The following is a 19378-nucleotide window of genomic DNA, read 5'->3' on the forward strand; positions in this document are numbered from 1 at the left end:
CAGCGTGTTCTTCATCAGCTACTCTGGAAAAACAACATTTGGTTGTTTTCACACAGATCTTCAAGTTCATATTCCCTCCCTGGCCCAGGCAGTCACTAATCATTTCCCTATCAGTGGCCAAGGAAGATGAACATTTAAACTTTTACCTCCAGGGATGCAGTTTAGAAAGGTGTTACAAATGAGGGTGTTCAGCCCTTTGTGGAGTCTGGGGTTCATATTTTCAGTTAGGTGGTACTATGCGTGCCACATGGGGTGGGGTTGGGTTGCCTGTGCCCGATCTATGAAGATTTGAAGAATTTGGTCAAGAACCTATTTTTGTCTTTTGTATGGGACATAGTTTTATATTGGTGACACTTGACTCTATTTAATTGTACCTTTTTGTTTGCATTCATCATGGGAGAATTATTGAGAATTGTTTATATTGAGTCTTATTTGGGTGTCAAGTTGATTTTCTAAACCAACACAAATCCACTCATTTTGGGGGACTGTTTTTAAAGTATAAAAGTTGATGTACATTTGTAAGTGGCATGTTTGTTGATCAGTCTGAAAAAGCCTGTGAAGCCTTGAGAACATTCACATAAATATAGTTGAACTTAGGGATCTGGAGTATTTCTTCTTTATGCCCCTGTAGTGAATAGTTTTAAGTTGGGAACTCCTCAAAGTGTAGCAAATTTAAGAATAGCTGATTAGAAAAATGTGCTAGTGGGCAGATATGTGTCTCTCTGTGGGCACTTCTGAAAGACTAAACTTTCCAGATAGGACCATTGAAAGGTGAGAGCAGCCTGCCATTTACTGTTGCTGTCTGATGGACAGTTGGGAAGACGTGGCTCTCAGTGGCAGTGGGCTTCTTGTCCTTTTTTGTCTCTTGGGAGGAGCTGAGCTATGGGATAAGCTCAGTCCTGCAGCTTTCTTTACTGGCTTCTCTTATTTTTTATTTATTTATTTTTGGGGGCCCGGTCGTGGGGCCTGAACTCTGGGCCTGCGCGCTGTCCCTCAGCTCTTCAGCTCAAGGCTAGCGCTCTACCACTTGAGCCACAGCGCCACTTCCGGCTTTTTTCTTTTTGCTTATGTGGTGCTGAGGAATCGAACCCAGGGCCTCAGACATGCAAGGCAAGAACTCTACCACTGAGCCACCTTCCCAGTCCTGCTTCTCTGATTGTTCTGTTTTCCTTTTTTTATTTTTTCACTTGTAAATCTGTGTGTGGGAAGAGGCTGGAGGTGGAATTTCATGTCTTCTTGTTAGAGACAGTGATGAGGATTGTAGCTACAGAATGATAGCTTGTCAGGTGAGAGGCCTGGGAGGAGGAGAATTGGTGAAGAACAGCCAGGGACCCACACAATGGAATCATCTTGGTAGGGAGGAGGGAGCGTCTACACCAGACACTTCTAAATTGCAGATAGAGAGTGTGTAGTAAAGACCAAGTTAGATCTACAAACGCGCTCTCTGCTTAAGGAAGCAAATGGAGAAACCCCAGCTCCTCCTTTCTCTTCAAACGTACTTAAACACAATGAAAATGGCCTGTAAAGCAAGATGTGCAATTTTGTTAAAGACCCATATGTAAAGCTGTAATTGTTTATATAATTATGTCTTAATTATCTAGAATGTGGTCCTAAGATTTTTTTCAGAGACTTTTAATGATACCATGTGTTAACATCTCACCACATTTTCTAACCTTTTTGAAAATGTGTCTCCTGTCTCACTCCACCTCTTGGGAACTCCTGTGACACTCCTGTGAACATAGAAAAGAGCTCCTTATTAGGACTTAAAATCATTTAGAGAGTGACTCAGTAGGTTGATGTAGGTGGAAAACTGCACTAGTTTCTTACTGGTTGTTCACATTCTGCTTGTGTTCATGATTGGATGTTGATTTACAAGCTGTTTTAGCTCAAGATTTGCATGCTATGTTTTAATTTTTAGAGGCTTTAGAACTTCCTTTTCATCGCATTACCTTAAGGGATGTCATTCCCTCCCTGTCTCCATTCCTCAGCTCTGAAGGACTTAGCTGGGGAGGTTCCCTGAATGACAGGAGGACTTTTCCCTTCATGGGATGGAGACAGGGCTACAGGGTCACTTGGAGGAGGCAAAGGTGATCTGCCAGAGTATAAACTGCAAGAGAGGATGCACTCCCAAGTGTGACGATCCTCACATAGATCCTGGGAGGATTATACATAGACTTTGAAGCTTAGGCAAGAACTGACATGAAACGACTTCTGCTTTACAAGAATCTCTTTGGACCTGTCTGGAAGCATGGACTGGAGACCTGCAGTTGCTGATCACAGTTCTTCTCCGTCACCCTTCCCCACTGTAGAAGCCACTTGCGTCTGTGTTATTTTCTTGGAAGTCTCATCACCAGAGCACGCTGTACTTGCTTTATCTTTCTTCTTTCTTCTCATCTGCCTAACTTGACTGTGAACTCTGCAGGGCAGTGGCTCTGTCTTTTTCCATTGCAGTGTTTCCAATGCCACTTCAGTGGCACTAAAGGGATTTAAATTCTCATAACCAATAAGAGACAGCAGGCATTGTGCTTCTGGATTCCATCTTTTGTCCCATCCCAGCCAAGAACGAGCCACCTAATCCTACTTGTGAAGGAACAACTTTGAGTATATAGAAGTAATGTCCAAGTGAGTACTCTTCAAAGTACCAACCTATGAATGATAAAAGCTGAGGAGCTGTTTCAGTTTCAGAGATGTGGAAGCAGTGGACAGTTGATGACCCTGTGCTAGAGCCATTGCTGGGAAATTAGTATCACGGACTTGTAGACAACAGGTGAAATAAGAATATGCAAGAGTCAAGGCCACATCTCCTGTAGTTGTTCTGGATAAATTGTCAGGGTTTGTCAGCCTCAGGATATGGCAACAGCTAAAAATCTAGGGACGAACGCCCAACAATAGGACTTAAGAAGTCTGACTTTCAGTCCAGGATCTGCAACCCAAACTGTGTAGCTGTGGTTTGTTTTCAGAAGGTATAGTTTTGAGAAGCAGATATTCTCTGGCTGTTACATAACTTTGAACCTGAGCAGCAGTCTCAGTGTGAATAATTCTACTAGGCCAGAAGGGATTTGCTCAGGCTGCCTCTGGAAGGAGATTTAGATTTCAAGAAAACAATGGAGAGGAAAAACGACAGAGACTGAATGTTTCTTGTTCGTACTGACTTTCTTATTGGCTTCCTCTTGGAGATCAGATTACTTTGAAATCTCAGAAGAAGAATCAGTACTCAAGACAGTTTTAGGAAAAAACATGCAGGTCTGTTGAGAAGCAAGCTAACTTCAGGAATTTCTTTGGGGTATGTTTTATTTTCTTATTTTTTATTTTTAAATTTTATTGTAAAGGTGATGATGTACATGAGTCAGGTAATGGGTACATTTCCTAGTCACCCCCACTCTCATTCCCCCAGTTTTTCCTCTCCTGACTTCCCTCTCCCCAAAGTTGTATAGTTCATTTCCATAATAGCGTCTAGTGGGTTTCACTGCTGAATTGGTTCACCCTTTGTCCCACTGTTTCTGTGCTTCCCTTACCATGCCCCAAATCAGATAAACTTATATACAAGACAAAGGGTATAGAAATCATAAACAGTGGAGAAGGGAATACACCAAAGAAAAAAGGAAAGAAGAAAAGAAAAAGAAAAAAGAACCACAAACAGTATAATAAAAAAATCTCTTGCTTCCATTTCTTGGAGTTCATTTCAATATGCATCATTTTATATGATCATGTGCACATAGCTATTGAACCCTTGTGATCCTCTCCTAAGGATATCCTCTTTTGTTCTCACTGTGTGAATGTTTATTTAGACTGCCGTTTCATTAATCATGTTCAGGTGTGATTATTTGTCTTTTACTATCCATTGGGTTTACTTGTTGATTTAAGGGCACATTCTAATTATTACAACTAAGGGAAACCATGCAACCTGTGTTTCTTTGGATCGGGCTTACTTTGCTTATTGTCAGCAGTTTTAGCACAGTTCCTTCTGACTGCCCCCAGGGACAATAATGATAGATCTTCAGTAAGTGACCCTGAAGTTTCCAAGCCTGGAGATCTCTCATCAAATCTGCTCTTCCAAAGAAAGATTTAAAATTACATACCCATATATCTTAATCATGAAAACTAGAAAATACTTGTTAAGCATTTTAAAAGAGCAGTTCTTGAAGATTCTCCTGATTAACCTGAAAGTAATAAGCCTAAACTAAGACCATAATTGAAGTATCCCAATGTTTTGAGCTGTTTCTTGGGTGGATGGAGGAAAGAGATTAGTCTGGGCTTTTGCTAACGAAAGTAGAAAGGGACTTGAGCCAGGAATATAATATTATGTTAATTTACATGAATATTTCTCAGTACATCAATAATATGTCAAAATCTTAAATTTAAAATCCATTGTAATGTTCATGGAACCCAAATCAGAAGCCTTATGTAGAAGTGTTAATAAATGTAAAGTGCTAGGAAAAATATTGAGTGTGCACATGCATGCATGTGTGGGTGTGTGCATCCATGCAAGGAGTCTTGCAGTGTTTTGATGACAAATTATTACCCATTTGATTTAACTTTCATTTTTATTTGATTTGTTTAAATGTGAAATACTCATACGTCTTGTTTTCATACTGCTTTAGCTCCCAGAATATTTTATATTTTATCACAATTTCAGTAAATCTCTACTAACAGAGCCAATAGCAGTTACTTGGTAGGATTTCTGAGAATTCACCCGGAATCTCTGAATTTCAGTAAGAAGGTGAAGATTTCAAGGAAAAGATAGAAAAATTTCAGCAGATGAGGCTTGCTTTTTCCATGTTCTATGATTAGTGTATGCTGTATTTATATATATATATATAATTTTTTTTTTGCTCTTATTGGGACATGAACTCAGGTACTCACGCTCTGGCACTTATGTAGTGCCGAGGAATTGAACCCAGGGCCTCATGCATGCAAGGCAAACACTCTACCACTGAGCCACCTTCCCAGCCCTGCCTTAGCTTTTTTGCTGAGGAATGGAGCTCTGCCACTTGAGCCACACCTCCACTTTCAGACTGTTGCTGGTTAATTGAAGTTAAGTGTCCCTTCAGACCTGTCTACTCAGGCTGGTGCAGAATCTTAGTTCTCAGATTGCTAAGATTATAGGGGTGAACCACTGGCACCCAGCTCTAAGCTGTATAATTAAAAGAGCCATTTAGCATTTTTAATTACCCAAGAGAAGAGAGAAAACCAATGTTATCTCACAATGCTATCTATCCATTTGCTCTATAACTATATTATGTTCAATTTAAGGTAATGTGGCAAATTCTTATCTCTTCCAAATTGTGAAGCAAGTAATGATTTTGTGCAATGCTACTACTGCTTATTCAATTACATAAAATAAGATTACCTGAATAGATGAGGAAATACCTATCATCCATATGTATTTATTTAGTTGTTAAATAGTAGGTCTTTGTGTAACTCGTAGTGGTATTCCAATAATGATGAAATGATGGAACTTCCTTGCCATTCCTTTTTAAAAATTCTCTTTCTTGGATTGTACTGGAGTCTGAGCTCAGGGGTTGTTAAGCTTGCTAGGCAGGCACTCTATCACTTGAGCTACTCTGCTACTCTAGCCCTTTTTGTTTTAGTTATAATGCAGAAAGGGTTTCCCATTGCTGCTCTGGGTTGTCTGTATAGCTGTGAGAGCAGGTGCATACCACCATGCCCAGCTTTTTATTGGCTGAGACGGGTCTTGAGAACTTTTTGGGCCAGCCTCAAATCACACTGATATCCTCTCCATCTCTCTGCTAACTAGGATTACTGGTGTGAGCCGCTTCACCTGACTAATTCTTTCATTATTTACTGAGTTCTGAGAACCCTAATGCTAAATGCTTTGTTTTCTATAATTTAATTCTCCCAAGAACTTTTGTTTTCATTACTGGAAATTAAACTCAGGTGCTTTAACACTTAAGCCATACCCCCCAAGCCTTTCTCCCAAGATCTTTTAAAATGTGGATATTTTAAGCTCCATTTCACAAGTGAAGAAATGAGTTTATAGTAGATACTTTACCTCAGAAGTGACTGTTAAGATTTGAATACAGGTTTTGTTTCCAAAACTTTTATTTATTTAAAAAATAATCTCAGTGGCTTTATTAAAATCGCCTCTCAGAAGGTAAATATTCATTAAGTATACTTATGAAAATCAGATCTTCTGACATTCTTATCAAACTGTGTATATGGATTAAAGGATAACTCAATTAACTGATTTGATGTAAAGGATAACTCTTAAGATGGCTATTAGCAAGAAATCAGAAAATAACAAGTGTTGAAGAAAATGTTGGAGAAACTGGAACTCTAGTATGCTTTTGGTGAGAATAGAAATAAATGGAATCATATCAAAACATTATGACAGTTCCTTAAAAATTTTTAAATACACTTACCATGTAACTCAACAATGTAGTGAGAAGTTTTGCATCAATGTTCATCAAAGAAATGGGTCTATAGTTCTCTTTCTTTGATTAGTCCCTGCCTCGTTTTGGGATGAGGGTTATGATGGCTTCATAGAATGAGTTCAGTAGTGAACTTTCTCTTTCAATTTCATTGAAGAGTTGAAGGAGTATTGGTGTGAGCTCTGCTTTGAAGGCCTTTTAGCATTCCAGTGTAAATCCATCTGGTCCTGGGCTTTTCTTGGATGGGAGGTCTCTTATTGCTGTTTCAATTTCAATGCTTGACATTTTTAAAAAAAGAACTATGAAATGATTGGCTGTGAACTCTTCCTTCAGAAGGATAAAAGGGATTCTATTACTAATTCATGAATTCAGTCATTCTGCCACACTCACGCAGCCTGACTGGACAAACATAGGACATTTGGAAGTCAGTGAGACCTGGGGTTTTCATTCTTCCCATTCTCAATTTGCTAGAAGTTTGCATACTATCATTCTATCCAGTTCAAGTTGAGTGACTTCTCCTGGAAACAACTTCCCTGTAGTAGGATCTGCATAGTTTTACTCTGAGTGTTTTTAGTAGCAGTTCTCAGCCTAAGTGGAAAAGCAAGATTCAGAAATTACATGGAACCCATTTTCTGACAGGTAAACAGATGCAATTACAGTGAAACCTTTAACCAAAAGTCCTGCATGGCTGTTAAGTGTAAAATCTGAAATCAGAAAGAGAACAAAATTATTGATGACTAAAAATGGGGCCAAATATTAAAGGCAGAACCCCTCTATAGAGAGAAACTCCAGGTCAAATGGCCGATAGTCTAAGCCTTTTTTATCTTTGCTAAAAAGCAAAAGACCATCTCTTTCCTCACTCAAGCTTACCAACCTGGCAGCTTTGCAGTTTACCACAAACTTTGCTGAAGGCCACTGACAACCTTGAGGCTTATAACCAGCTGTACGGAGTTTGCTGTATTAGTCAGGAGCTTATAATAAAAACCATTTCTGTAAGATAGACTACTTCTATCCAAGGATATGTTTTAACTTTTGTAATCCAAGGATATGTTCTGACTTTTGTCATCAAGTATCCTTAGTATGGATAGTATTGATCATGCTGACCAAGTCAAGACTATGTTTTGCTTCTACTTCTGCAACTCAAGGCTATGTTTTGCTTCTGTAAATCTGCTTGCTTGCCTTGAGAAGCCCTTCCTTCATGTGGATTTTCCTTTAAAAGACCCTCACAGGAAAAAGACCTCACTGTATCCCACAACTCAAAATAGTGGGATGTAGTCTCTGCGTGGCTAATGAAGACTCCTTGCCATGTTTAATTGAGTCACTGGCTTCAGATTTGGGATAGTTCATTAAGCTCATTGTTAGGTGGTAGGTGGATGAATCATCTGCTTTGAACTTGCCAATGGAAAGATCTGGAATGCATTCATGCATCCATTCATTCATTCATTTCAGTCCCGGCTGTCCTGGAACTCCCAATCCTCCTGCCTCAGCTTCTTAAGTTCTGGGATTATAGGCATGTGCTACCACACTCAGCTCAAGATCTGAACCTGGAATTGAATACCAACTTGCCATGGAGTCTCACTCATTCCATTCAGCTCTATGTAGGACAGTTCAACAAGATAGAACTGGGAAGCTGTGGTCTTACCCTTAAACTTAACATGTTGTTATGGGTCACATGGCTTGTAATGCTTATGGAGATGGGTCTCTATGGTTCTTGTTATATAGTAGCCATTTATGTTGTGTGGGGTAGTAGCAGTGCAGAAGTGAGTGGGGCTCATGCTGTAGTACAGAGTAGTGCCATCTTTGACACCTTGCTGTTTGTAAGTATGAAAAGTTCAGCAAGGAGTATTGGGAGCATCTGACACACATTCCCCTAATTTGGAGGAGAGCTATGAGGGAGCCAGAATTCCTCTAGTTAACAATGGCTCAAATGAGCTTTGGTGAGGTTTGCATTGTGGGCCATAGTCTAAAGACATTGGGGAGTTCTTGTTCTCACTTTGCAGTGGGGGCAAGAGGGTGGAGGTAAGTTAGGATGAGTTTGCCTTACCCACCATCCTCGGGACGCCACTCCCATGCTATGGATGGCTTCTGAGGCCTGTGAGTACCACTGAGCTTCGTTCCTAGCCCCTGTTTCCTTTCTAAGGTTCACTTTTAATAATGGGTGGAGTTGGAGTGGAACCTGGGGACAAAAGAGGACTGCTGTTGCATGTTCCTATGTAAAGAGATGGTAACAATACTAGTTGTCATGCATGGAGGGCTGCCTGGATGCCAGAAGCTTCACATACTTGGTCCTCACAGCTGTTCTGAGAGCCGTATGTGGGTGAGGTGACGGGTACCATTTTGTAGATGAGGATCACCAGGGTCAGGCAGGCTATGGAGGTGACATACATAGCTCATAGTGACTAGCCTTGCTCAGGTCCTAGTGGAAGGAAGGAATTTCCCCTTCTTGGGATATTTGATAGCTTGTGTCCATTATCAGCGAGGCAAGCCTGGATTGTGAGGAAACAGCCAGTCAAGGTACCCCATTACTTTTGTGGGTGATATTTGGGACTAATGGAGAGGTGGCGGCAGAGTGCATAATGTGACTATTTAAGCTGCGCGTTGGTGTTTATTGATCCAAATGGGTTCATCCAGTCTGCTAGGTGTTTGGCTGCTATGAGTCAGCAGTGCTTTTTGTGATACTTACTTTATGTAAGACTAGTCCTTAGCAATATAACCTGCTTGATGGCAAAGGCAGCAGGACACTTAGTGGCAAGACCCATTAAAGTATACAGAGATGGGCTTTTCACGCTGCTTTGTAGAGCTGTTCCTGAAGGCTACCATAAAGTACATGTGTCACTTCCTCAGAGGGAAGGTGGCCAGGGAGCCAGCTGTGTTGGGTCCTCAATCCTGATGGGTCCTTTCTGCGCGTTCATACACTGGGCTTAGCATGGAAGGAAAACTGGCAGGTGGGAACTCTCCCTCCTTTCCTAAATTGGTATTCATTTTTAAATGAAAACATTGAATACATACTAATGGCTTTGAGAAAGTGGAAAGCTGCCTTTCACTCCGCTTCTTCCTTGCCTTTGCCAGACAGTAGCATTTTCCTGATGAGTTTTTTCCATAGATGTGGATGCAGGCATACTGTGTGTGTGTAATATGCACATTATCCCAGTCTTTGCTCTTCTCTTTTTAAATTACTCTTGGAAATAAATCCATATCAACCTAATCAAAATTTGAAATATAGCCAGGCATAAGTGGCTCACATTTGTATACCTAGCTACTCAGGAGACTGAGATCTGGAGGATTGCAGTTCAAAGTCAGCCTGAGGAGAAATCATGAGTCTCCATCTCTAAAATAACCAGCAAAAAGCCAGGGGATGTGTGGTTCAAGTGGTAGAATGTTAGTCAAACAAGCAAACGAACAAGTGGGAGACCTGCGGTCAAATCCTAGTATCTGCAAAAATAAATAAAGAAAATGCAATTAGAAATAAGTGCTATATGTTTTAATAGCTGCATAGTGTCATTCTATGACATGACCTTAATTCATTTAACCTGCTCCCTATGTAGACCTTACAGCTTTTTTTTTTCCCCTGTCCATCCTGGGGCCTGAACTCTGTGCCTGGGTACTGTCCCTCAGCTTTTAGCTCAAGGCTAGCGCTCTACCACTTGAGCCACAGAGCCACTTCTGGCTTTTTCTGCTTATGTGGTGCTAAGGAATCAAACCCAGGGCCTGATGCATGCTAGGCAAACACTCTACCACTGAGCCACGTTCCCAGCCCAACCTTACAGCCTTTATAATGGTATTGAGATGGGTACTCTTACATACATTTTTCCACATGCAAATACTGTGTGTATTGTTAGTTTTTACCATATTCCTAAAGTTCTACCTTTTTTTTTTCTTTTTGCCAGTATTGGGACTTGAACTCAGAGCCTGGGTTCTGTCTCTTAGCTTTTGTGTCAGCATGCTCTGCCACTTGAGCCATACCTTCATATTTGACTTTTTGGTGGTTAATTGGAGATAAGAGTCTCATGGACTTTTCTGCTTGGTTTGGTTTTGAACTGCGATCCTCATATCTCAGATTCCTGAATAGCTAGTGTTGCAGGCCTGAGCCAGGTGCTCAGCTTAATGTGAGGTTGTTTGTAGAAACTGATGCTAGATTTTGTTTGTGGTTTTTGGCTTTGTTGTTTCAGCATTTAACCTGGAGTAAGGAACCTGGGCTTTGTCACTGCATCCTCTAGGCTATTAATTATGTTGTGGACACACCTGAAAACCTTGAATGGCCTGTACTCCTTTAGGCAGTGCTTTTTGTATCTATTAATATGTCATCTTTTTATTTTTTTAAATTGCCTTTCACGGGGCTGGGAAGGTAGATCAGTGGTAGAGTGCTTGCCTTGCATGCATGAAGCTCTGGGTTCAATTCCTCAGCACCACATAAGGAGAAAAAAAGCTGAAAGTGGCACTATGGCTTAAGTGATAGGACGCTTGCCTTGAGTTGAAGAGCTGAGGGACAGCGCCCAGGCCCAGAGTTCAGCCCCCACGACCAACAAAAATAAAAAATAAAAAAATAAAAAAATTGTCTTTCAGATTGGTTTTGAAAGATCACTTGCTAAAATGTCAGTTTCATTAATGAGTAAACTCTGCTCCTTTTTACTAATTGTTCTTGTTAGAGGTGATCTGAGGAGGATGTGGTTATTCAAAAGTACATATGTAGGCTTCATAATGGGGTTTAAAGAGGCCTTTCGTGGAGTGTATACTAATAATCAGGGCTGTAAGAATATTATCAGCTAACCTGTCTTGAACATACTAGTCATAAATTGCTACAATTCTTTGGTATGAGGGGTTTTTTGGAGATGAGGAAATGAGAGATTCAATTAGCACCCAATGACACCCCCACCCCCCTGCACAATTGTTAGGTAGAAGAGTCATGACTGGTTCCAAAACCTATGCCATGGTCTTCTTCTCTAGTCTGTATGTAGACTTGTCAGACTTTCTCTGTCTCTCTGTCTCTGTATCTGTCTCTATCTCTCTGTTTCTGTATCTGTCTCTGTCTCTCTATCTCTGTATCTGTCTCTGTCTCTCTTTGTCTTTCTCTTTTTTTTTTTTTTTTTTAGTGCCAGTACTGGGGGTTGAACTCAGGGCCTTTGTGTTTGTGTGTTTGTCCCTTAACTTTTTTGTTCAAGACTGGTGCTCTATCATTTGAGCCATAGGTCCACTTCTGGCTTTTTGCTGGTTAATTAGGAATATGAGTCTCAGAGACTTTCTGCCCAGGCTGGCTTTCAAACACCATTCTTAGATCTCAGCTTCCTTAGTAGCTAAGATTATAGATGTCAGCCACCCATTACTTGGCTTCAGACGATCTCTTTGAGGTCAATTATTTTATTTCTATTTTACCTTGAGGAATTTGAAACTCAGAATTAAATAGCCTAATCATATATCAGTAAGGTCACATAGTGAATGAGAAACCATGTCATCTACAACCCAGGTTCTTTGCTGATGGGTGGTAAATTTAAGGAGGCTCTTACTGTAGGCCTGTCCCTTACATGTCACCCCCACTGAAGTTCACTATGGACCATAATGACTGTGCCATGTGTCAGTGTCACCTTATAGCTTTCGGGCCTTCTACTAAATGTCATTTACTTTCTTAATTTCTAAACTTGTCTCATAACATTATATTACATTCCTCATATTAATTTTTAGTAAACAGTAATGAAACTTCACTCTCATAATTTGGAATAGTTAGAATAATTAAAATAATTACATATGGAAGTCATTTAAATCTCGAATCACACATGAGAGAGCATCTTTCTCAACTCCTTGATTTATAGGTTTGAAAACACACACATACTCTCTCTCTCTCCTTCTTCTTCTTCTTCTTCTTCTTCTTCTTCTTCTTCTTCTTCTTCTTCTTCTTCTTCTTCTCATTCACTGCAAGACTCAGAAAGGATAAAGCCTTTCTCAAAGTGAAGTTCACAAATTGTCAGCTGACTGGATTCAATTCATATCTCTGAACTCAAAGCTGGGGCCATTTCCTTATACCTCAGGCAAATGTTGTTGAGCCATGTTTATTTCCTAATGAGTGATTTTTGACCTTTCAGAGGGAGTCATTTGGAAGGGTGATGTCATTGAGTTGAAACAGCACACCGTGGAACTTCAGAACAAGTTTGTGACTATTTTGGAAAGGTATTTCAAACATGGCATTTTTCTTAAGCAGTTTTTTATAGCACTGATAAAACTGTTGGCCTCCATGGAACTTGTCCTTTTTTTCTAGATTTTGGGGAATCAAACTCTCTCAAAAAATAGATTTAAAGGCAGGTAGAAAATAAACCGAAGGTTGTCATAGAGGAAATGATTTTGGGGGTGAAGGAAAATTTTGATTGAGAGAATGCAGTTGTTGGAGAGCTTGTTAAGTGTCTGCTGTGCAGAAACGTAGTTGTAAGCTCTGTGGATGAGTCAGTGTAGGGTTTACTCTTGATTACCTGCTGATAGTACCATACCCCTTGTGTATCTTCCATGAGAGATAATTTTAAAAAGATTACTTAGGCTGTTTCGCACATGTAAGAAGATGGCTGGAGTAAGTTCTTTACTCCACAATTTCTAACCTGTTAAAGCAGTAATTTTATATGTGTCAGTCTAATAAAATCACATATACTTAAATGTGAAATTCTTGAAGTGGGATGGTTTGCTGTCTGCTTTTTTTTTTTTTTTTTGGCAGTGGGGAGGCAGAGGGCAGTGAGGGGGAAGGGTGTGCTGGACTCAGGGAATCAGTGGTATTCCTGAGGTCTTATGCTCAAGACTAGCACTCTACCACTTGAGCCACAGCTCCATTTCTGGCCTTTTTTTTGAGGGGGGGGCGTGATTAATTGGAGATAAGAATCTCATGGACTTTCTTGCCTGAGGTTGGCTTTGAACTTCAGTCCTCAGAACTCAGCTTCCTGAGTAGTTAGGATTACAAGCTTGAGCCACCTAGCTCCCAGCTTGTCTGATAAATTTTATCTGATAAATTCTCAGCGGTATTGAACTACTCTTTTGTATGGTAATTAATAGTCCCCTTAGTTTGTAGAATAAATGTAAATAGTAAAAATCAAGGTAAATTAATAAATTAAACAAGCAATGGAAGCAACAGCAAAAAAAAGAAAAAGAAAGAAAAAAAAGGTAACAACTGTTATGAACTGGTCTAGAGGTGGTGTTTTGGTTAGTGGACCCTCTCTGCCTAGCATTTATTCTCATGGTGTGCCTATCTAATATAAAATGTTTTTCTGGAACAGATTTAATGAAAAGCTAGATTTATTTTGCATGTAAGTAACATCATCAAATGATTATATCTTTTTGAATAGTATCTTTAATCTTCAACCAGTGAAAGTTGCTGGGATTGGAAATTTGGGTCCTAATTCATCAGTTAAGGCACAGAGGTAGGAAATGTGTTCTGGTGAGTGATGAGAGAGAATTTACAGGTATTAGTATAAACTAGCTCCAGGTGCCCTTATGCAGATTGTGAGGTATTGAAGGATTTGGATTTCTTACTGACCATGGGCCAGAAATGTGCATTGCAGTTGTTGACATGTACTTTTCATTAGTGACCCAAATCTTTTTTAATAGATATTTTTTATTGTAAAGATACTGTTCAGAAGGGTTATAGTTACATGAACATTTCCTATCGAGCATTGTTACCCCCTCCTTTGTTTTTCCCCTATCATCCCTTTCTTCCCTACCTTCCCAACTCCTCTCCCCCCCAAAGTTATAAAGTTGGTTTTCAACATAGTGTCTTGTATTTCTCATTGTTACAATGGTCATCCTGTATCCTTATTTCAGCATTTTGTTATTTCCCCTCCCCTCCTAAAATTAGAAAAATGTATATACAAGATGCAGGACACCAGAACCAAATACAGTGACAACAGGGCTTATACCACGGGGGAAGAACATACAAAGAAACAAAAAAAAATCATATAGTACATTATAAATACATTAAAAAGAACAGCAAGAAAAATAAAATCTCTTGTGTCCCTATCTTGGGGTTCCTTTTGCTTAGTATCAGTTTATATGGTCATAAATACATGGCTTTTGACCTCTTCTGCTTATCCTAGACATATACTAGTTATTGCAGAGAAGGGAAGCCATGGGACCTATGTTTCTTTGGGTCTGGCTTATTTCACTTAATATAATTTTTTCCAAGTCTTTCCATTTCCTAACAAACGGGACAATGTCATTCTTTCTGATGGAAGCATAGAATTCTATTATATATGCCACATTGTCTTGATCCATTCATCTACTGAGGGGAATCTGGGTTGGTTCCATATCTTAGCTGTGGTAAATAATGCAGCAATAAACATGGTTGTATTGGTAGCTGTAGTACAACTTTGTGATTATTTGGGTAAATGCCCAAAAGTGGGATTGCTGGGTCATAGGGGAGCTTTATGTGGAGTCTTTTGAGGAGCCTCTATACTGCTTTCCAAAGTGGTTGAACAAGTGTACATTCCCACCAACAATGCAGTAGGGTTCCCTTTGGCCACATCCCCTCCCGCATCTGTTGTTATTAGATTTCTTGATTATAGCCATTCTAACTGGGGTCAGGTGGAATCTCAGTGTTGTTTTGATTTTATATTTCTTTTATGGCTAGAGAAGTTGAGCATTTCATCATGTGTGACTCAAATCTTAAAAATTGGTTTGAAATGATCAAAATTGAGATGATGGGAAAATTCTCCTCCTCTCCACTCCCTCCCCCTACCCCCACCAACTCCCTCACACTTGGAAATTTTTTGGTTGAATTATTAACCTTCTAATTAATTGTTGGGCACCTAGACTCAGTGGAGAACAGTTTTATATCTCCATTACCTTCTGGAAGGAGCCTATTGATTGAAAAGTCTGATTTTAGAGAATTGCTTAAGTAAAATCAACAGAATTGACCATCTCCAGTTGCTCTTTATATGGATTAATGTACCTATCTCTACCCACACTGTAGCATAACATCACGATCAATTCATATATTTTATGCCCATAAATGTAGTGTACTACAGTAATTGACCCATACATTTCTTGTAGTGCTAGATAGAATCCAGGGGTGTCACTAGGCTACACAAGAGTTCTTGTTTTAATGTTGGGAAAATGCCAAAAATATTCAGTATATACATAATGTTACTTATTATAGAAGATATATGTCTTACATGATAGAAATGAGAAACTGTCCAGGGTATACTTGTAAAATTGTGTGTTTATTTGCTCTTCATTTGATAAAACACCACTATGATTCCCGAAATTTTACAATGAACCTGAGTAACTCTTACAAGAAAACAAGAACAAAAACAAAACCTACAACAATCCTAAAACCCCTAACTCTGCAGAGAGCAGTGAACCAGCCATCTCTCAGAAAAGGAAATAAGGGCTTAACAGAAATGGAGAACATTTAATTATTTAATTGCCTAGAAATCTGTTGTGACATGGAAAGTTGAAACAACATATATAGTTGTATGGCTTAAGCATGAATGAATTTTTAAAATAAGAATCAAAGATATAAAAATTAAATAGCAAAAATAGATAAAAGTATGCAAGCAAGTGCACAGAAATTACACAGGAAGTAATCACATCTGTTTAGCACCGTATACCAGGCATGGTTCTTGGAGCTTAGATTCACATCTCAGTCAAAAATCGTCTTCTGATATTGTACAGAAAATATTCAGGGTCCAAGGTTGAGGTTTAAGACTATTTTTAATTTTTCTTGCCTTTGACTTCCTTCGTTTTCTTCAGAGATTTCCTTTTATAACAGAGGAGAAGAAAAAAAAGATATTTCAAAAGTTTTATTTGATGAGAAAACAAAAAGTTCAGTCCAGAATGTTACTTCGAGAGTTATGTCATCAATATTGTGTTATATAACTGGGCAATATGAGGATTTTTGTTCTAATTTTGTTTTCCAAGGGGACCTAGTGCTTTGTAGCTCATAGTTGCTACTGCTTTAACCACCAAATGCATGACATTACAGCAATAAGGGAGCGGGGGTAAATCATTCTTGGCAATGTGTCTTAGTGGTAGGGCACTTGCCTAGCATGCACAAGGCCTTGAGCATTTCTTCATGCCCTCAGATTCTACTTTCTCCTTGCTAGTGAGGAACTTTTTTTTTTTTTTTTTGGTCTTGCTATGTTCTACTGGAGGCTGACCTCAAACTCATGACCTTTCTAATTGAACTTCAGTGCTGGGGTTCAGGTGTGTGTGTACCCACACACCCTGCTTCAAAGAAGGGATTTCACTGGAATGTGACAGATAGCTAGAGACTGGGTGTATGGGGAGGGATTAGAGAGTTTGGAAGGAAAAAATGGAAATTGAAGAGGAAGAGGAAGTGACCTCAATGATCAAGATAGTTCAGAACAGGAGTAACAGGAAACCTTTACTTTCCCACACTGGGCAGTTTTATATTCACAAAGCACGAAACTGTATCTGACTGAATGGATTTTGTGGCTTTGAAAAACTGTATTCAAGAGCAAGCATAGTGGCGCATACTAAGGTTGAGGCAGGAGGTGAGCTAGTTCAAGGGTAGTCTACAAGTGAGAAGGCAAGTGTCCATCGTTTCCATTTTTCTCACACAAATATAAAACATATTTAACAAAACATATTACATATTTAATACATTTTTTGGGGAGATACAGAATAGGAGGATCACAGTTTGAGGCTAGCCTGAGGACAAAGTTAGCAAGACCCTATCTCAAACAATAAACTGGGCATTGTGGCATACATCTGTGATCCTAGCCAAATGGGAGGCATAAGTAGAAGAGAATTATGCAAAGGCTGACCCGGGTGAAAGCACAATACTTCATCTGAGAAATAACTAAAGTAAAAAGAGCTGGAGGTATTCTTTACATGGTAGAGTACCAGCCTCAGAAGCATGAGGCCCTCAATTTAAATTCTTGTACTCTCTGTTTCTTAGTTTCTTTAAGAAAGGAGGATATTGTGCATAACCCCCCCACCCCCGCTAAATTGTAAAGTTCGTTTTTCGACATAGCATCTTGTACATCTCATTGTTGCAATGGGTCAACCTGTATCCCTTTCCCTCCCCAAATTATACAAACATCAAATACAGTGAAAACAGGGGTTATACCTTGGGGAAGGGACATACAAAGCAACAAAAAAAAAATTGCGTGGTACCTTATAAATACGTTAGAAGCAATAGCAAGAAAGAAAAAATCACTTGTGTCCTTATCTTGGGGTTCATTTCACTTAACATCATCTTACCTGACCTTTTCTGCTTGTCTCAGACATATACTAGTTATTGCAAATAAGGGAAACCATGGGACCTATGTTTCTATGGGCCTGGCTTACTTTATTTAATATAATTTTTTCCAAGTCTTTCCATTTCCTAACAAATGGGGCAATGTCATTCTTTCTGATGGAGGCATAGAATTCCATTGTTTATATATACCACATTTTCTTGATCCATTCATCTACTGAGGGGCATCTGGCTTGGTTCCATATCTTAGCTATTCAATTTTACCACTTTTAGAAATACAAAAAACAGGATTGTGTCTTATAAAGCTAATTTTGATGATTCGTGCTGAATTTTCTTTTGAAGATAGAATGTTACTTCAAAGTATTTTGAATTAGAAAGTTCTCATTTGTGAGTTGCCTTAATTTCTGGTTAATACCTAATCTTTCCCATATTGAAACTAATTGAGTTGCAAAAGCAGGGCCCCGTAGATTAATTTTTAGATAGCTGTTAAGTGGATGGAATGTTTTCAGTGTTAGGATATGGCATCTATGCTGTGAGACTTCCCTGACTAGTCGTGTTGATAATGACACCTACTGCAGGCAGAGGATGCTTAGACTATAGTAGAGTAGACATAACGTTGAAGACTTTCTCTTTTTGGAAGGATTAACAGTTTTTAATCTTACTTTGGTGAAAAGAAATGGTAGTAGAAGGAGACTACAAAATGGAAAGCACATTGTATTCAATATTATCAGTCCAAATTTATTGAATACACATGTGATATTTTGAGAAAAACATAGATCAAAAAACGATCATGTGAATGGTTCTCTCGTTATCATGAATTATTTCCATTGCTCTTCGGGGACTGCAGGAGCAAGCAGTTAGCAGTGAAATACATTTCTTGTTCAGTGTTGACAGTATTGACTAAATGTGGCTAAGGTACGTTGGTGCATGCTTGTAATCTCCATCCTTGGGAGGAGCAAAAGGAGGATTGAAAGTTAGAGGGCAGACTAGGTTGCATAGGGAAGTCCAGCCACAAAACAAACAACAGTAAAGATTAATGAAAAAAAGTAAAGATGGGTCTTACTGGTGAACTGAGAAGCTTGATTTTGATATATTGATAAATACAGAAGCTTTTACCATGTGCTTAGTAGTGTCTATCATTGTAAACTCAGACGTGTAGCTCTGACCTACTCAAAACTGTGATTCAATAACACAAGGAAGATTCCTTTGGCACGTCTATGGGTAAGAATTTAACAGCCAATACTTCCTATTAAATGGGAGGTGAGGCATTGTGGATGTGGTCCTGAATGACAAAACCTGTGATGCTGGAAGTTCACACCAGTACTCCTTCAACTCTTCAATGAAATTGAAAGAGAAAGTTCACTACCGAATTCATTCTATAAAGACATAATAACCCTCATCCCCAAACCAGGCAGGGACTCATCAAAGAAAGAGAACTATAGACCCAATTCTTTGATGAAAATCGATGCAAAACTTCTCAACAAAATTTTGGCCAATTGACTTCAACAATTCATCCAAAAAATCATACACCACGATCAAACAGGATTCATTTCAGGGATGCAAAGCTGATTCAAGATACACAAATCAATTAATATAATTCATCACATCAATAAGAGCAAGGACAAGAACCACATGGTTATCTCAATAGATACAGAAAAAGCATTTGACAAGATCTAACACCTCTTTATGATGAAGGTTCTGGAAAAATTAGGAATCCATGGAACATTCCTCAATACAATAAAGGCTGTATATGACAAACCTACAGCCAGCATTATACTCAATGGTGAAAAACTAAAGC

At 39.1% G+C, this 19378-nt stretch overlaps 1 protein-coding gene across 11 annotated transcripts in view; it reads left to right on the forward strand.

Moving 5' to 3' along the window:
• Positions 1 to 19378, forward strand: part of Sgms1 (sphingomyelin synthase 1) — a 248832-nt gene that overhangs the window by 97076 nt on the left and 132378 nt on the right. For 2 of the 11 annotated variants that reach the window (XM_013017182.1, XM_013017184.1), the window contains exon 1: positions 3085 to 3283. The exons of the other annotated variants lie outside the window; for them this stretch is intronic. The gene's annotated coding sequence lies outside the window, so the exon portion shown is untranslated. Of the gene's footprint in view, positions 1 to 3084; positions 3284 to 19378 lie in introns of those variants that run through there. 11 annotated transcript variants of the gene reach the window in all.

The sequence above is a fragment of the Dipodomys ordii genome, unplaced genomic scaffold (genome assembly GCF_000151885.1).
Source record: "Dipodomys ordii isolate 6190 unplaced genomic scaffold, Dord_2.0 Scaffold34, whole genome shotgun sequence".
NCBI classification, from domain to species: domain Eukaryota; kingdom Metazoa; phylum Chordata; class Mammalia; order Rodentia; family Heteromyidae; genus Dipodomys; species Dipodomys ordii.